Source organism: Rhynchophorus ferrugineus, unplaced genomic scaffold (genome assembly GCF_030347505.1).
Source record: "Rhynchophorus ferrugineus isolate W39M unplaced genomic scaffold, kcgeb_rfMv2 rfM4, whole genome shotgun sequence".
In the NCBI taxonomy this organism is placed as follows: Eukaryota; Metazoa; Arthropoda; class Insecta; order Coleoptera; family Curculionidae; genus Rhynchophorus; species Rhynchophorus ferrugineus.
In genome coordinates this window covers 36,543,415-36,560,177 of record NW_027472583.1, presented here as the reverse complement: position 1 = coordinate 36,560,177, position 16,763 = coordinate 36,543,415, and the positions used below count along the sequence as shown (strand labels likewise).

The window sequence follows — 16,763 nt, the reverse complement described above, 5'->3', positions numbered from 1 at the left end:
CACAGTGCAAACTAGTAGTAGCATGTTCAGAAGCAGCAATATCTGCTGAGAATGCTGGATGCGGAGAAGTAAATAAACAAGAAGATAAAGAGAACACTGCCAAACTAACATTGTTCTTTCAAAAAGGTATTGCCATGTTGCCAGAATGTGAGAAAAAGTTGTATAAGATGATGGAATATATTTTGATTAATATGCAATGGATCAATTGCACATTTTGCATTTTGTGTGCACAGAACAAGTCAACGTTAAATGATTATTTTATGTGGAGAAATTAAAACGTATTTTCACTCCATCATCGCTGATCAAAATACATGCAAAGGCCAAATATAATGATGATAGGTCCGATGAAATATCCGTTTTGGACAGGATTTACTGAAAATCATTTCCTTGTGGGTGTTTACATCGAGAAATCAATATTTTCTTGATGATTACATTATCACGCCAATTGGAGTCTTTCCATTATAACAGGTCAATTGAAAAGTCCCCGGCCTACCATAATAAAACACATATTTTGGTAAAATAACTTTTTTTAATTCAACATCATTCCCTTCAAGGGTGATACACTGATTATAGCGACCCTCCACCTTTTCGATATCATTTTTGTAGTACGATTTTTCCATTGCTTCAAGATAGGCCTCAGTTTCGGCGATCACCTTTTCATTCGACGAAAATTTCTTTCCAGCGAGCATTCTTTTGAGATCTGAGAACAGGAAAAAGTCCCTTGGGCACAGATCTAGAAAATACGGTGGATGAAGAAGCAATTCGAAGTCCAATTCATGGATTTTTGCAATCATGTTCACTGACTTGTGACACGGTGCATTGTCTTGGTGAAGCAACACTTTCTTTTTCTACAATTTCGCCCTTCAAGCGGTCCAATAACGCTATGTAATAGTTGCTATTGATGGTTCTTCCTTTTTCAAGGTAGTCAATGAAAATTATTCCAAGCGCATCCCAAAATACAGACGCCATAACCTTGCCAGTCGACTGTTGCATTTTCCCACGCTTTGGAGCGGGTTCATCGTGTGCAGTCCACTCAGATGACTGTCGATTGGACTTCGGAGTGAAATTATCGAGCCATGTTTCATCCATTATCACATATCGACGCAAAAACTCTGGTTTATTACGCTCGATCATCTTTAAACACTACTTCGAATCATCAACTCGTTGTTGTTTTTGGTCAAAACTAAGCTCGCGCGGTACCCACTTTGTACAGAGCTTTCTCATACCCAAATATTCGTGAATGTTATGATATACACGTTCAGTTGATATATTTAGAGTGTCTGCTATTTCATTCAATTTCAATTTACGGGCATTCAAAGTCATTTTGTGAATTTTTTAAATGTTTTCGTCAGTAAAAACCTCTTTTGGGCATCCACTGCCTTTACCGTCTTCAGTGCTCATTTCACCACGTCTAAACTTCTTGATGGTTCAAGATCCTTGATGGTTGGTTTTCCTGGGGCAGTATCCAGAAACTCGACATCAAGCCAAGTTTTTGCTGCATTTTTTCCCTTCAAAAAGCAATATTTTATCAACACGCAAAATTCCTTTTTATCCATTTTTTCATAATAACAAGTTGTTTCTTATATTATGTTTCTTATATATTTAAATTTATGCACGCATCTTTTGAGGGTTAACTAAAAAACATATGGATTTAATTCTAGTAGTGCCATCTATGTGTCAGGCCGGGTAAACTTTTCAATTGACCTGCTATGTAACAGAATATGAAAAATTACAGACAACGTCTTATATTGTAGTTTATGATAAATAAGAGTTTCTTGGTTGAAACAACTTGAAATAATATTTTTCTATCCAAATATAAAAACAGCCAAATATGCATTTAACGGAGCCTATAGGTTGAACATTCGATTCCAATTATTTTGTATAATCCTGGTATTTTGATATTGTCAACATATAATTCCGGGATTGAAGTGGATTTATCTATAAATGGTACTTAAAAGTTTGTTTTAACAACACATTGGACAATAATTAAATGGTTATAAGATAATCAATTAAAAAATACAAAAAAGCTTGCAACAAAATGCAACTAGTAAAAACGTGTGTAATACAACATTTTAAATTTGAACAAATCAACTCAATTATATGTAAAGCCTGCTTGATTGTCGCAGTGGTAAAGGTGACCGTTCTCCACCTACTATTGCGATAGTCGCTGTTGGGGCATGGCTCTAAATATATATTTGTTAGATTATTCGATTATTTAATTTGTTTAATTAGACTTAAATTTGGATATGTACATTGTAATTTTATGTGTAATTTAATTAAATTTCACATAAAACTTAATTAAACACAAATTTAAAATAACACAAAAACACATCAAATTAACCAGTTAAGTTCCAAAAAAGTAAGAGTTTCGGTGGGAAATACGTCATTTTACGAAAATCACTGTTCCTAATTTGTATTACGAAAATAAAAAAAAACGAAATCTAACAAATCTTTCAATCCCAATAGTTTTGCCTCAGAGCTTGTTTTTCAATTTATTGCATATCCCGATGGAAGTTGGACGGATGGACTCGACAGTAAATACTGTAAATTAAACAACCATAATAATATTCATAGAGTAATAGAGATGCAACTCAATATCACAAAATACAAATTTACAAAGTTACAGAATACAAACTTTACCACTACCTTCTGGAGTTTGTTCAAATGCGTATCACACTTGCTTCGAACACCCTGGTTGTGGGTTTAGAACGTTGGAAATAGGCACTACAAATATAGTAAGAGAATTTACGAATTAATGGTAACAATTATGAACAGAAATGTGACTGACTCCTTCAATTTACCTTCCATATCATTTTGATTTTGATCCACTTTCATTTCGACAAAGCTAACCCCACTCTTCTCTATATAAGGTATATTGAAAATGGCGTACAAAAAAATAAACAAAGCATAGAACGAAATGAACCAATTAGATACCGTCGCGGCGCTTAACATAGCGAATAAACCAAGTTATATTTTAAAAGTAGCGGTATCTACATGTTGGACGTCGCGAAACATTTCGCCAAAATTTCCTATAAAGTTAAATCTCTATTTCTCTATGTAATATATCAAACGAGATATTTATTTATGACAAGTGACAGACAATAGTTACAAACATAATAAGCGACATAAAGAAATTCCCTAATCATCTGCTATCATATATTCTTCAGATAATATATAATAACTATATTACATAGACCATTTAGCAATAACAGTTTAATAAATATTGTTAATTTTCACGGTATAAAAGTGACATATGACGCGTCTACAGCCTTATTAACTGCTCTGAAATTGCAAAAAAACAGTTCCTACATAACGTCACTATAAATAAATCATTGATGTCTTGATCCGTTGCCAACCTAACAGTACGGCCTATTAAAAGTCTCTAAACAATAGAAGATCGAAAAGAAGATCGCGACAAAAGAATCACTGCAACATTGTCTCTGTGGTTCTTTGTGTGTGTATGTGTATTTGTATGGAGAGAGAAAGAGCGCAGAGCACGACCGTCAATTGTTTGTGGAACAATCATAACGTGGAACGTGATGTTCTTTTGTTTATTTATGGGCAACGAAAACGGTTTAGTTAATTTTTTATGAGATTTAAGGAGGTAGATTCGTGTAGCAATTTGGTAAACTGTAAATATATCAGCTTCTTGGATAGTAGTTGTTTTTCATAATACTTATGTAATGATTTTATCGCATGAAGGAGCCCCATTAGATTTTAGTCAAATAGGTGTCTTGTGAACGTTAGGTGCTTCTTTTTAATAACAATATATAAGAGGTCTCTCCTATTGTTGCGATAGTCACAGGTTTGAATCCTGCTGGGACACGATCGTAAATGTATACTAATTCTGACAGTAAAAATGATACAAGTCACCGTATGGCCGGATGTCTTTTGGGATGATTTATAAGTTGGTCACTCACCAGTCGATAGGCTTAATGGCGAGGACCGTTGTTCGGAGTCTACGTTAAGCAGCAAGTCATCTCCAGATAAACCCTAGTTGGTAAAAAGGAATCTTTAAAACATAACAAAAAAATATTATATATATTTAATAAGGGGGAGACAACAGTTTTTACAGGCAAGAAAAATTTACCATTTTAGAAGAAAATGTCAGTAAGTAACATGGCGACTGGAGGATATAATTAGAAGCACAACACAGTTATTCAATATATAACTAATATAAATAATAATAAATACGTTTCATCAAATATTAATTTAGCGAAAAACAAATTTCGTTTCTTTTTAATATAGTTAAAGTTAGAATTTAAAGTCTCACACCTCTAGTAGTAATTATTCAGTGCAGCTATACTATACTGTGCTATAAAGGTAATAGTTTACAGAACTAGATATAAAAGTAATTCTAGATATTCCTACCTCATTCGTTTACTGAGTCAGAACTTATTGCGCTTCAAAAATGGGGATTCCAGAAGGTCATTTGTTTATTTTCCTATTTTAGAAATGGGAAAAATGCAGAATAAGATAATTATGTTGAAAATATCGATAGTATTCTTAAACATATCGAGGTAGAAAAGGAACTAAACTTTCACCATAAATTGTTTTTAACAATTTACGTATAACTGGATACTGAAAGATCACATGAATGAACAGTGAATTAGTTAATTAATGGACGAGTTTCTATTTGTGAAAAGTGGTTCACTTACGTTAATACTGTACTAAAAACTGTTGTTAAAGTGCGATGAAGCTTTACAAATAATTGTAAAGGAAATAATTAGAAAATAATTGTTCAATAGCCAATAGGAAATGCATTAGTCGGTTTTAGCTCAAAATTGCCAGAAATTGGCTAGGAAGCTTAGCACATTGGAGGTAGTATCACAGGTTTTAAGGAATACCTAAAATACTTCCTGGATTTGCTGATATATTCGATTGGTTAAAAAATGCAACTTAACGTAGTATTTCTGTCAACCTTAATTAATATTATGGCAAATCCATATTCGTTTTATTTACTTTATGGGTGCCATTTATACTTGTAATATCTAGGTATTTTTTAAGTATTTCTTCCATAATTGTGTGCAGAAGACGTACAGAAAAATATTTTTTGCCTATGACAAATGTACACAATTGCATTAAATAAGTGTATATACAAATAATACTATAGATTTAAGTCAACATAATAAAATACTGTAATAAATCTTCAACCAAATATGTTGGTATTTTTTTGTCGTATTTATATCAATAATCAACAAAATCACTAGTTTATTATCAAATGTCCTTTTTTTGAAAACATCGAAAACAGACTCTCACATAAGTTTTATGACCACATGACATGTGACATGAGAGTATTGCAATGCCAATTGTTGATTTATTAGAATTTACGGATTTAATCATTGTTTTTATATCTAATATAGTTAACCTTTTAAATATGGGTTAACAAGCAATAACTATTAGATAAGGTCCAGTATGCTTTGTTATTATATTAATTTAATAGTGATTGCAGTTCATAAGCGCATAAAATGAACAAAATGAAATCTATTTCTTTTGAGCAGTGCAGTGCAACCTTATATTGAGCCTGGAATTCCATGTGCCAAATTGCATAAAAGTCAGAGTTTCATATAATGGTATACTCTTACACGAAAACTACATACTCTAGGAAATCAAGACAAGACACTGACTTGTGTCACGGTGCATTGTTTTGGTGAAGCAACACTTTCTTTTTCTACAATTTCGCCCTTGAAACGTTCCAATAACGCTATGTAATAGTCGCTGTTGATAGTCCTTCCTTTTTAAAGGTAGTCAATGAAAATTATTCCATGCGCATCCCAAAATACAGACGCCATAACCTTGCCAGTCGACTGTTGCATTTTCCCAAGCTTTGGAGCGGGTTCATCGTATGCAGTCCACTCAGATGACTGTCGACTGGACTTCGCAGTGAAATGATCGAGCCATGTTTCATCCATTGTCACATATCGGCGCAAAAACCCGGGTTTATTACGCTTGATCATCTTTAAACACTACTCCGAATCATCAACTCGTCGTTGTTTTTGGTCAAAAGTGATCTCGCGCGGTACCCACCTTGTACAGAGCTTTTTCATACCCAAATATTTGTGATTGATATGATGTACACGTTCATTTGATATCTTTAGAGTGTCTGCTATTTCATTCAATTTCAATTTACGGTCATTCAAACTACATACTCTAGGAAATCAAGACAGGGAGAGATATGTACGCAATCTATAAAAAGAAAATCGAGACTAATTGAGGAAAATACTAATAACTAACTAATAAGAGAAATACACCAAAGTGGGCTAGAACTTATCGAAACTGGAAGGAAAAAATCTGGATATGTGCTATGGATAGACGAGTTCAAATTCCAGATATTTAAATCTAATAGACATGGTTTTGTGCGCTGATCAAACGGCAAATAGACTTCAGAAGCGTGCAATGTGCACTGTTAAGCATGGTGGTAATAATGTAATAATTTGGAGATGCTTTGGTAGTAATAAGCCCGGTTATATGATTAAGATTTATGCGAAACTGAAGGGAAATAAATATAAAAATACTCCAGCAAAAGCGATTTCTTCTGGAGCGAATTTAATTTGTCAGAGATTAGTTTTTCAACAAGAAACTGGCTCTAAATAGTCGTCAAAATTATGTTATGGGTTTCTAGAGCAAAACCAAAATTTTGTAAATAATTAAATAGTCATCACAATGGATGAAATTGATAAAGAAATGAATAATTGATATCGATCGATCTGAACGCAGTTGTGGGAATATATACAAAGCGAGTGGAAGACACTGAACTCAGAATACTTAAATCAATTAATAAAATTATGAGCAAAAAATTAATTAGATTTTTTTTTAATGTGTACTAAATTAAAAAATAACTAAATGCTAGTCTAAGGCATGATTAATATTTGAGTGTAATAAATCATAACTTATGTATTTTATTGCCTTTTTTAATTGTGTTATTGTTTCCATATTTTTGAACGGTGGTTTATTTTAGTTGATCAGTAATTAAGTTGGTTGAATGAAGATTATCTTTCTCTCAACTCAGTTTAGAAAATTATTAATTGATTAGAATAATAATATATAATGAATAACCGTGTAATGAATAATTATTATAATTGCTCACTGAGCTTTATAATTACTCAAGCAGTATTTTAAATAATTTTCAAATCTCATCGTAATCAAAAATCGAAAAGTTTTACGCGAGCTCGACCGATTGTGAGCATTGAAAACGAAACGTTCCAGATATTAAATGCAAATTCTATGCAAAGTATCGACGAAAAGTAACGCGACCGCTTAAAATAAATTAACAATAATGACTATAAATTACGACAGATAAGCTATGCATACAATTTAGTAGCGTTATAATAAATTCCGGGTAAAAATTCCGTAACGTTTCTTTTTCATTTTTGCTCTGCAAGGTCGTTTGTATTAATTTACTTCTTAGACAGGCTTAGGATTCCTTTCAGCGTTTATCTATGTCGTGCCTATAAGAAAAAAAATTACAAAATCGCTTCAATTAACGTCATAAATGAACAAAGTGTTAAATTTATTAGTTCGACTGATCACATTTTCCAAACTGATACGCTAGTAAAAGGTGAATATTCTTCTGGAACAGTGAACTAATACAAATAATGTAATTAGTTTATTATATATAGTCTATTGAAAGTTGCAATGCTGCTACATCAACTCTGAGTTTTAGTTTATTTTGTCTTTGATCTATAATGGTGGGTACAGACCTGAGCATTCGGGGTGAATTTCGTGGGAAAATTGAAAATACGCATGAGCAGAACTGAATTCGGCGAACCTTTGTGATGAACAGGTTTCAAAATTGGTTCAAAGTCGTAGTGCGCATGTACTTTGCTTAGTTCCATTGTTCGCCACAATGATTTTTAGCGCTTGGCGACGAATAAAACGCAGTTCCAGGAGCCTCGGATCTGGCCGACAAATTTGAGCGAACGTGGGAAAAATTGGCGGGAATATAAATTGTATATGTTTTGGTTTCGAAAAAATAACTTTGCTTTTCCTTGTAATTTAATTATTACTATAAAGATGTATTTCACAACTGGTGAAAGAAAAGATATTTAGTAATAATTCCATATAAAATAATTATTAAGAACATGAACATATTAAGTTTGCCAGCTAATTTTATTTAATTTATAGAACAAGGCAAACATTTTAAAATTTGTCGAATACAGCAACATGTAAAAGTGACCGCCCATTAATAACACTATACTCAACGATCGCTTCTTAGCTTCTTTCCGAAAAGAACTATATGTTCGACCTAAAATATAAAGTAAAACTCATTAAACAGAGTATTTTTAGAGAAAAGAGTCACTTACCTATGTTGTTCTTTAGACAGCAGATATATCACTAGTTTCAATGTGTTACTCCATCATTTTCTCCAAGATATGTCTCAAATGTGCTTGTTTGCTAGTTTATTTTTTACTTTATGATTTGAAAAGATACTAGCATATAATATCCTCTTATAAGGACTGTGGCGCTTCCATCCAATTCATCTTGCACTTGTCAGCTCTTATTTTTTCATACTTCACCATAGTGTCTGAAATAATTTAAATCCAGTTAACAAATATTTCACCTTCAAAATAGTAATAAAATATGTACAAAATACATCGTGCAGTAAATACAAATTCATACCTGTTAATATAATTTCTGTCCCTATCATTGATGGATGAATTGCCTGATGACCCCATTTATACATTTTGTACCACCAAATAAAGGTAATATTTTTAATTTAGTGTTTTATTATGTCTACTTAAGGTTTTATTGTCTTCTAAGTTCTTTGAGCCTGAGCTGGATTTTTGTTCAATAAATTTTTACAGTCAATGTCTTGTCTTAGGATTGTTTTAATGTTCCAGATCGATTTTTTTTTGTAATTGACATCAAAATCATTAAATGGCTGAAACCAAAATCGACAATTGAAATATGACGTATGATAATCCATGACGTTAATCATGGTTCCATGATTAACATTTGTATAGATTGGACAACTCAGTAATGCTAAATGAAAAACTGTTATTTTTGTAGAGAAATGTCAGAACCATGGAATATAACAGTTAGGTTAAAGTATTTAACAGTTAACTATACTTATATTCTACACTGCATTTTCAACAATAGATATCACCAAACAATTAACTTCCAAGTAACTAATATTATCGTAGAAAAAAATTTAGCTTTTTTAAAAGTAGATAATTAACATTGATGGTTTATCATATTATAAATAACGAATGACAATGCGAAAATGTTGGCGACAGTTTAACAAACAACCGATTTATTTTAATATTTCGAAATATTTTATAATTATTGCTTTATTGATTTTATTAGTTGTTTTTGAAGACTTAACAGTGCTTTTTTTAACAGAAAAAGACAATTTAGTCTAATTATATTATTTACATGTATAAATACATGTAGATAAATAGATAATTCTACCTCCATATACATATTCATCAAGCATGTCGGTGTTTTTTTAATCACAATAGTAATTTATTCATGTTTTTCACAGCCATTTCCAATAAAACAACTTTTCTTAACGGTATGGCTAATTTGTCACCTATTAAGTTATTACCGATATGAAAATAACTAAACGATATGTGGGCAATAACAGAAACCGACCTAGCCTTTTCATTTTCCAAAAAAAGCATCACATACATAGAGTATCAGTAAAAAGGTGTGTCATAATTATATTAGAAAAATATTTTTTCTGAGCATGCGAATACACAATTATCCAATTAAAATTATATAAATAGGTCGGATAGTTAAATTGACAGTTTCACAAATGGTTAGTATTATGAAAAGTGATTTATTGCTGATATTTTGTTAGCGAAATATTCGATTCTGTTGACAAGTAGCTTTTGTTTTTTTTTCAGAAATGACATAATTGCCAGTATTAATGTCTTTTATCGCCTTTCGTTTTATTTCGACACTTTTCAGACGTAATAAATTGATTATAGTTTAATTATCTCTTTAAACGAATCACCATAGTTAAATATTTATAAGCGACTGCTTTTAAAATATTATATATTTCATTCAAACATAGTAAATTATATTGATGTATATGAATATATGTGCTATATATGTTATATATATGGTATGGTATATGATATATATGATATATATATGATATATATGATATATATATGATATATATATATATATATATATATATATATATATATATATATGATATATATGATATATATGATATATATGATATATATGATATATATGATATATATGATATATATGATATATATGATATATATGATATATATCATATATATCATATATATGATGTGATATTATAGATTAGCAATACTAATAATTATTAGTAATGAAATTATTTATTTATATACAATAATAGCGCTTAAATTATCACAGTTAAGAGTGCTGTGGTCCAAATAGTGGGAAGAATCTTATTTGAACAGCTTCTCCTTGTCTTTATCTAAATTTGGCAATATTCAATAAAAATAAAATAACAATTATTGTTAGAAACACGCAAAAGGAATTGTCATCAGATTAGTTAAGGCACAACTGCAAAGCTGTAAATTATAATTTAGGCATATTTATCCAAACAAGTGAATACCACTGTGACCACTATTAGGACAACATCTAAATTATAAGCGGATATTTGAATATAGAAGTTTGATATTTGATATTTAGGTATAAAACGGTCAAAATAATTAGAGGGAAGGTAGCACCCATTGAATGGACTAGCTTGTTTAATGGTTTGTGATCATTAATTTTATAAGAATTGATGATATTTGACAGACAATCATTTGTCAAAATATTAAAATACGTTCATGTCAATATGTTTTTGTTAATATCGTAAGGAAAATCAATATTATGCAAGTAGAAAATGTCGTTAGCAAATTACAACGTCCGTTCAAATGGCCTTTATTTAAAGCAAGTCTAATAATAGTCGCTATTAAACCGTTAACTCGACAATGTACGTCTGCTGTGCGATGTTTATAACATTTTAATAATAATGCACTAAGCTAGTCTATTACGGTATTTGAGATAATGATATCCCTATAGTTAGGCGCTATTGAATACGCTGAAAATAACCACTAATACACCTCCAAATGATCAACAAAAAAAAACGACTGAATGGATAGAGAAACAACAATAGGACCGTGTAGGCGCCAACTTCGTTATATCGATGACCTATTTTTTCGTTCTCCTTTCTTCTTTTCAGTTATGTGTTCTCAACTTTTCAATAGACAGACGATGATCTTAAGCTGATTCGTGAGAGACATCTTTAGCGCAAAATCTTTTATCTATTGACAGGGAACGATAATTTATCATACGTATTTGTTTTTATGACGAATGCTCTCACGAATATTGTACACCTAATTTTGCCCATTGTTATGCTTGGTGTAGTTATGTTTTTTGATATACTTTATGCCGTTCAGTGAAAGGTCATGGAAACTAACGTTCAATTAACCTATTTTAAATATCTTAATGAATTACACTCATAAAACAGGTGGAATTAAATGAAGTGAGCAATTGAACATAATTTATGCACTTTTGAGTACAGGATGAATTAATTGAATAAGGTGCATTTAATTGCCATATTTGACATATGTGTCGGATACTAACGATAAATGGAAATACTTATGTTATATGAGGTAAATATTATTTGTTAACTAGATATCACTGCGGATTTATTCTTCCCATTTATTTCTATAGCTCTACAGCTCAAACCAGTCTTCATTTCCAGTCTTCGGCTGGTCAGACCGTTATTCTCCTTCACACTCGGATGCCCAGAAGATTGCACGCATTTTCTTAAGTTTCATCTACCCAGCGTTTTCGAGATCTCCCCACTGGCCTTTTTCTGTGCAGTCGACTATCTGAAATTATTTTTGGTAACCTCTGCTCTTCCATTCTTATCACATGTCCTCTGTTACTCAAACTGTTGTGGTTTGATGAATTCTAAGAGTGAGGATTCTTTAAAGATATTATATAATTACCGATTAAATCTATTTCTTCAGATGTCATTGTCCCTAACTGGTCCCATTATTTTCTCAATACCTTTCTTTCAAAGACAGTGAGCATGTTATTTGTTCTTTCCATGGTGGTCTACGCTTCGCTTCTATAGCTTCCGATAGGTCTTATTATTGTTTTGTTGACTCTCAGCTCTCAGCATTACGGTGTAGGGTTTTAAATTTTAGTATGTGGGGCATTTCGAAATAGGCTTTATTGGCTATGTTTATTATTCTACGAATTTCTCCATTTTCCGCACCCGCCGAGTTTAGTTTCACTGCCAGGTATGTAAACTGGTCCAGCGACTCAATATTGTCTTCATTACTTTTTTGTATTAAAGGCGTTGTTTTACTCTTGTTAATCTGAGGGCCGATGTTGTTGGCATGTAGCTCTGCTGTTAACATGTATATGTTGTTGGCTTTTGCTGTTCGGCTATAATATTGATGTCATCTTCATAGGCAGCCAGCTGCAGCTTCTTGTTGGTTAGCAGGTTTTCCTTCCCACCGTCTACCTGCCTTTTTATGTATTTTATAGCTAAATTAAATGGGGTATGGGCTAGCTCATCTCCTTGCTTGAAACCTTTCGAGATATTCAACGCATCAGTTAGATTGTTTTGGGTTCGCATCACCGCTGCCGTCTCCGCCGTTAGTGCTTTTATCGTTCTGGTTATCAGTCGAGTCATAAGCCTCTTTAAAATCTGTAAATATGTTATAATCACCAATGTCGTGTTCTCAGGCTTTTTGTACTATTTGTTGTTTTACTATAAGTAGCTGGTCCATCGTAGACCTACCACGCCTGAAACCTAATTGATATTCACCAATTATATTTTCTACAAGAGATTGTATGCATTGATTAATATTGCATATAAGAATCTTGTACGAAGTGCATAGAAGAGATATTCCACGAAAGTTATCACATTTCAGTTTATCTCCATTTTTATAAATAGGACAAATAATACTTTGTCTCCTGTCCTCGTGGATTGCCTCTTGCTTCCATTTTTTTTGTTATCAATATATACAATATTGGAATATATTAGGTACTTGCATCTATTCTGTTTATTTTTTACTTTAAAAAGGTATTTGTATAGAGAAATTAGTACAAGATATATTAACAAAAATGGTTTCTTATATTACTGGTATTATGGCGATACATTAAGCGAGATCTATTGAAACCCAATACCGATTACCGACTGTATTGATTTAAACATGTTATAATCGGAAGGCCCTATGTTTTATGAGTACTCTAGGTGTGGCAGAATATCCCATTGAAAGAGTGTTATTCTTCACAACTTTTGCAACATGTGGTATAGTCTTTTTTGTAACGATACATTCAGTTTGTCCAATTGTTTTCGGTAGACATTTGCAGTAATACTCTCAGTCCGTTTTAGCAGTTCGTAATACACTACTCCATGCTGATACCAACCTTATTCACAATAAAACTTTATCGTTATGAATATTATGCTTCAAAGTCGATGTGAATAGGTCTCCTGGACTAGCGCATGATTTGCGCATGCTTGAAAACTCTTCATTTTTACCTGGCAAGCGGTGTAGCCGATATATTGAAACTGTTCCATTTTCCTTTACTTGGAGTGGTGCCCATTTTGTCTTCTTTCGTATATCTGTCATCGTCTGTAAACGTTTGCAAACAGTTGATTGAATTGAAACTGCTGAGCTGTGTGAAAGTTCATTTAGAGTTTGAATTGTGTTCCCATCTACCAGGTGTACCGAAAAGTCGTTACCAAGTTTTTTGGCAAAAGACTACATTATTTTCAAGAAAATGGAAAAATAAATACATTACAAATATACATTTATAAAGTACATACATTTTCAAAGTATTGGTCATTTGATTCCATAGATCTTGTCCTTCTTTCAGAAAATTTATGGATACATTCCCCAAAAAAAACCTGTTTGCGCTTTGAGCAAATCCATTCATCAAACCATTTTCTTATTTCTTCGTAATTGGCGAGATGTTGCTCTAAAAGCGAGTGTTCCATTGATAGTCCCGACGGGGCAGAGTTTAGAGATGCTTTCAACGTTTCCTTGAGCAGTTTTGGATTATATGAGACGGTGCGTTATTGTGCTACAAAATCACTGTACCGTGTATTCGAGCCCATTCTGGACGTTTTTCGATCAAAGCATGGTTCAAAGTGATCATTTGTTGTCGGTAGCGATAACTATTAACTGTTTTACTAGGTTTCAACAGTTCATAGTACCTCACGACACTCTGGTCCCACCAAACACAGAGCATCATCTTGCGACCAAAACCACTTAACCTTTTCAAAAAAAAGTCCACTCTTCGTCACCCGTCACTATTGGATGCAGAAATGACTTCCGATCATACTTTTGAAGCAGAATTTCAGAAACGATTTTCCATTTGCCTGCTATTCAATTGATTTGGCACCCATCTTCCCATTGCTCGTATTCGGTCATTAATCGTTTCTTGGATCACATTTAACGCTTCTGCCAATTGTTTTTGAGCTTGGGTTAGATCTTCGTCTAATAAGTCTTGCAGTTTCGCATCTTCAAACTTTTTCGGTCTACCAGAACGTTCTTTGTCTTGGGCATCGAAATCATTAATTTTGAATGTTCGAAACCACGCCTCACATGTTTTTATGGTTAGAGCATGCTAACCGTAAGCTTAATCTAGCAAACGATGGCTTTCAGCGTAATTTTTTTATTACATAAGAAAACTAATACCTGTTGCAAATACATGATTTCATGCACCAAATTTGACATTTTTAAAGAGGTATGAACCTATGACGGTGTTACTGCCGCAAAATGAAGCATATATAGCTTTGAAGCTTGATATTAGTAGACTAAAATATGTGTTAAATCATAACATTGCACACTTTTTGTTGGAAAGTCGCTTTTTGTGTAGGGAAATGTCAAATCTATCAAATTTAATTATTATATGAGGTTGTTTAACAGTTATTTACATTATATTGGTCAAGAACATGTAAACACCTAATATGATTCTTAAAGAACTTATTTAAGATTTATCTTTGTTGATATTAGTGAATCTATTAAATTGTTATAAGAAACAACTATATTGCTGTATACCATTTGTTATAAAATTTAATCTTATTGTCATTAATAATGACACAGATTCCATATATGTCAAATATGTAATTAAAGTGTATATATACATTTTATTAATAACTGTCGGTATTTATTTATGTAATGTATGTCATATGAGGCATTAATATAAATTTATCACAAATATTATTATATTACTATTTAATTGCAAATCTAGTGGTTTAATAGTGGTTAAATTTAATTGCGTACGCATCGGTCACCTTGGATGGATCGTATTTTTTCTGATCATCGCATATTATAATATATTCGGATTATACGTATTTCTACACATATTTTATTATATTTGCCCAACCCCAATCGAAACGTGCTAGGTTCTCGAAATGGTGTGGTGTGTGTGGTGCTTCAGTCATTGTCTGTGAACGCCTGAATTTGTTTGTTGTTTTAATTCTCAAAATTTCGATATTGAGGAATGAACCAAAAGGAAATATGTCGATGGATATCGATATATTTCCTTTTGCGATATCGTCACGGAACTAAACACCTATTTTAAAATAGTTTCGAGTCGTTTAGATAAGGCTCGGTACTAAAAGAAGTTCGATACTTGAGTTAACAGTCAAAAATTAACGGGGTATCTATTTATGAATCGCTGCTGAAACGAAATCGAGCCATTTTGGAAACGAAAGATTATGGGCCATGGAAAGTAAATCACACAATAGTTTGTGAAAAATTTCGTGACAGAAGCCTGGAACAGTTTTACAAGCTTCAAGCACGTATTGATGTCAAGGAAAGTGATATTATGAGTTAATTGAAGTAGGCGATTTTAAAAAATGGCTAGAGTTGTTCAAAAAGTTAGGTGTTCTCATAACAACGCTAAACCACAGAAATCTTTAGTAACTCAGCAAAAATTGATGGAGATTGGCTGGGAAGTTTCAATGCACCCATTTTATAGTTCAAATATCCCCCTGTCCAACTACTCCCCATTTCAGTCTCTGTAAAATTTTCTTAACAACGTAAAGCTGGCTTCCACTATGGATGGAATTATGGTTTTACTAGAAACATGATAAATGTTCATCGATCAAAATGGCAAATATATAATTGATTGGTGTTTAAAATGTATATTAATACATTTGCTTTGATACATTTTTAAAGGCTACTTTCCCCCCAACGCATTATTATCATTTAATTAACAATTTCAAATAGGGATCTCTAAAGCATGTTTTCGAAATTGAAAGCAATATAACTAAAATAGTTTTTAACCAATCGAATTCTATTTTATTGGTCAATAGACGAAATGTCAACGAAATTTTTGGTGAAAGGAAAAGCGATTTTTCAAGCAATTTTAAAGCTCTAAAACTACGATCGTGTGTACTTCTCCATCCAGACTCATTTATAAAAAATGCTTCGAGGTGGTCCATCAGGGGTAACTTGTCGCAGATGGCCTTCAAAAATCTTCTTTTTACCGTGTTTTTTGTTCATACTGCGATATATGATACGTGCATTTATATTGATAACGATATCTACTGGCGAAAATACGATATATTAATATATATAAATTAACAGTTATCTATTTAGTATTATTGAATTAGTGCATTTTTTAAGGTTTTTGTTATTTTATTTGAAGAAATCTGCGGCCGAAACCCATCAAATATTTTTAGAGTTTGGGGATTTTGTTTCAAGGATTTAAATATGTCAATTTCAAAGAATCATTAACAATGAATGGCTTGTAGAGCCAAAATAGTTCGGACATAATCAATTGCAAGACTG

General features: G+C 32.2%; 1 protein-coding gene across 1 annotated transcript in view; it reads left to right on the top strand.

Moving 5' to 3' along the window:
• LOC143195016 (uncharacterized) overlaps nucleotides 1-16,763 on the top strand; it is a 164,862-nt gene that overhangs the window by 75,314 nt on the left and 72,785 nt on the right. The gene's annotated exons all lie outside the window — the stretch shown is intronic.